Below are 3,673 nucleotides of genomic sequence, written 5' to 3'. Positions count from 1 at the left end.
TTGATGAATAGTCTCCAAAAATTTGACGTTCGATCGAATTACTGATAGGAGCACAAAGTGTGACGTTCTTAATGTTTATATGTCATATTCTTATGCTTTGTTACTTCTTATTTAGTTGTTTTAGGTTCATATTTATCATTTGTATGTTCTAAGTAGAGCTATTTCGAATTTTGAATGAATTGATGATGAAATTGTGCTAAGTGTTAGAAATCCTTATTGAGCTAGGATTCCTTACTCGACTATGATTCTACTTTCCTATTTTCATTCTTTCATATTCCTTAATCGACGATTTCTTTTCAGGAAAGACAAATCATATTTGGAAATGAAGTAGAGTTGCCGAGATGCATTCCTAGTGAGGCAAAGAAATCATGTTCGAGTTGAAGAAGGAGAAGAGGAGGCCGGCCTAGCTACTCCTAGTTGGACCAAGAATGTTGTCGTGCAGCCCTTAAGTGATCTCCCTATTGGACTTGGTTTCCTACATCAAGTTGGATATGGAGTACATGAATCAAAATCCATAACAAAGAGGATTTCAACTTCCCAATTGGATTCTATCTCCTAAATGGGACGGCAAGAGGCTTCCTAGACTCCTATATATAGAGGCTCGGCCTCTCCATTCAGAGGATCATCAACCTTACACACAAACACAAGCCATAGCTCTGCCGAATTCATCCCTCACCCTTCCAAGAAATCCTAAAACCGATTCCATCATTCTCCACCAATCAATAGCCTTCAAGCACGCTTGTGAAGAAGATTTCATCCCATAGAAGTCACAGCTATACACTTGTGGATTGCTTGATTTATAAAGTGTAACCATGATTCACTCTTTATTTCAATTCGGTTTTGGTTTTATTCTTGTTCTTGGATGAGCTTGCGATTTGTGTAGAGTAATCTTGTTCCAATTTTGTCTATGAAATAGCTACTTGATTCAATTTATATAAAGGATTCGAAATTATATTTTGGTTTTATGAAGTTTCTGTTTTGGTTTCTGCCGAGTATTGTTCTTGATTAATTTCGATTTCTAAGTGTTATGACTATGCTTGTAGCATGATATTTAGGTTGTTGGATTAAAGACTTATGCTAAGAACATGTTTATCTTTTATATGTGATTTTCGGAATTGCATGGTTGTTGGTTAAGTAGGTGACATACTTGATGAATTCAATGTGCATGGCTTTGGAATTACATGATGAAGATGAACATGTTAGATTTCGATTATGGCTGCTTGGTAGTAATCGAATGTGTTAAGTGTCTATGTGTTTAGGTTACTGCTTAGAACCCTAAATGCATGATCCATTCTTAGTTGTTCAATATATGGTCTCGGCATGATTCAAAAGGAAGTCATAGAGCTTGTTTCGATTCTCTTATATGAGTTGTTGTGGTGATTGCTTAGGTGTTGGTTGGTTGATCACATGTATATATTAGTTTAGGTTTTATTTATTGTTTTTACAAATCAATCCGATCCTATATATCAAGACCTTTTATATTTTTATGAATTCGTGTTAAGTGTTGTGATCCTAAGCCCTGGCTGGATCTCCGGTTTGTGAACGATACCCTCTTGCTTTATACTACTAATGATGTGTTCAGAATTAAATATTGATGTCGAGTAATCGAGCAATCATCTGTTTGAATTCCTGGATCAGCATATATGTTATAAGATGATGAGTATTCATTGACTGAGATCGTCATAATCATCAGGAAACTCACCATACAACATTAATAAATCGATCTGGTTTTCATGATTTGCAATATTTGTAACCAAATTGCAGCTGTGTACGTACTGCGCGCTGAAAACTTCATTGACTTGTATATATGGATCTCAATTAACTGAACAATGGTGTCTAACGTAGCATAATGATCTCTAATAATCGTAACGAAATCATGCGGTCATCAAAAACTAATCTTAGGCCAAAATAAATACAAGCATGAACATTAATATAATAAAATAGACCACATTCCATGCTCGTCAAGCCATTACGAATTGCATTTCCCCTTGGTCAAAAACAAAAATAAGAATTGCATTTCCCGTTGACAAGAAACACCACCACCAGGCCGGCCGTCGGCTGGTTGCCTAGTTCCGATGAGTTGCTCAAGCCTCTGGGAAGAATATAAGAACAAATAATTAATATAAAGGACTAATTGAGTACGCAAATGAGTTGTACTCTATCTGAATTTCTATAGAGTCCCTATCAAACAATGGGGGATGGAGCAATTATGCATCACCAACTTAGACTCTGGGTTTCAACATATATATCAAAGAAAATGCCAAATAATTGACCTAAAGACTTTATTTATTGAACACCTATGCATGCACGCTAAGCCATTTATATTCAAGAATTTGTTAATATTGGTCCAGGCCATCTGGTGCTTCATTCATTACATGAAAACACCTCCCCAATAAATCGTTGTGCCGTTGTCCGGAAAATTTCATTACTCTAAATAGTCCAAACCAAAACCAAGACCTAAACCTCTATCTGTACAAAGTTGGTGTAGTTTTTGAGACCAGAATGGTCCATTCCAAAGATTAAGACTCATACATAGGCGCCTGCAACTTACACCTCGATCACTATGATAATTGAGATGAAAAAGAAAGAGATCAATGAGTCTCTCTTCTTCTAAATTGGTGATCAAACAGTTAGGCTAGTGTGTGACAACTCACGAATTGGCATATGTTAATGCAGTAGAACATTCAAATTTGGTGGCCATAATTAAGGATTAGTTCTTTCCTTGAAGCATAAAAAGAAAGGACTGCTTCTGTTTTATTCAACAATCGGTGGTTCGATTTGAGTACCATGGTCCCTCACCTCAATTTTCTCATTTGATGTTCTCAACTACTTAGTTAAATGTAATTAACTTTTACTCAAGAGCTATAAGTAAAAAAAAAAACAAATCGTTGAGCATACAGAGCATAATGTAATGATTCTTCACGAAACGAAAATTATACACTATACACTATACAGTAGTTTCTTTGAAGAAAGCTATATGAATTGTTGTTGTACACCAACTATATATATAGAGTATAAAGAGCGTGCGGAAGTCGCCACTTCCGGCGACAGGCGATGCGTAGCGACGGCATGGATGGTTCCGGCCATGCTCTTCCCTCCCGATGTTCATGTATGTGCCGACTGGAGCTCCATCGCCGGCCTATGGATGCCAGAATCTACAAATTTCCCATAAACTTAAAATTTATGAAAATTTGCAGATTTTGGCCGGCAATGGAGTTCCGAATGGCACAGACATGAGCGCTGGAGGGGGGGAGCACGGCCAACACCTTTAGCGCCGTCATTGTGCATCGCCGCTCTCCAGAAGCGGCGACGTCCGCACTTTTGGTGCACTGTGGATGTTTGCTCTCTAACCCGCCTGATGGATATATACAGTTCCTATCCAGAGTGATTCAATATTTAGGTATGCTATTCAAGATCATCTTTACAAAGTTTCATTCAATTTGACAATGGTTTGAGCTTTCAAAATTAAGATTTACACAAATTGTTCACGTTGAACCGTTTTAATTCGTTCATTGATTTAATCTAATTTCAATACATTAACGATGTTCAAATTGGATGAAACTTTGTATAGATAATCTTGAATAACATACCTAAATATTGAATAACTTAAAATGAAAATATTTGACCGAAAAGTTTGCCAAAATTGGAACTTTACTCTGTAATTTCAAAGTGA

Source organism: Argentina anserina, chromosome 6 (genome assembly GCF_933775445.1).
Source record: "Argentina anserina chromosome 6, drPotAnse1.1, whole genome shotgun sequence".
NCBI lineage: Eukaryota > Viridiplantae > Streptophyta > Magnoliopsida > Rosales > Rosaceae > Argentina > Argentina anserina.
Note: the sequence above shows the minus strand (reverse complement) of the source record.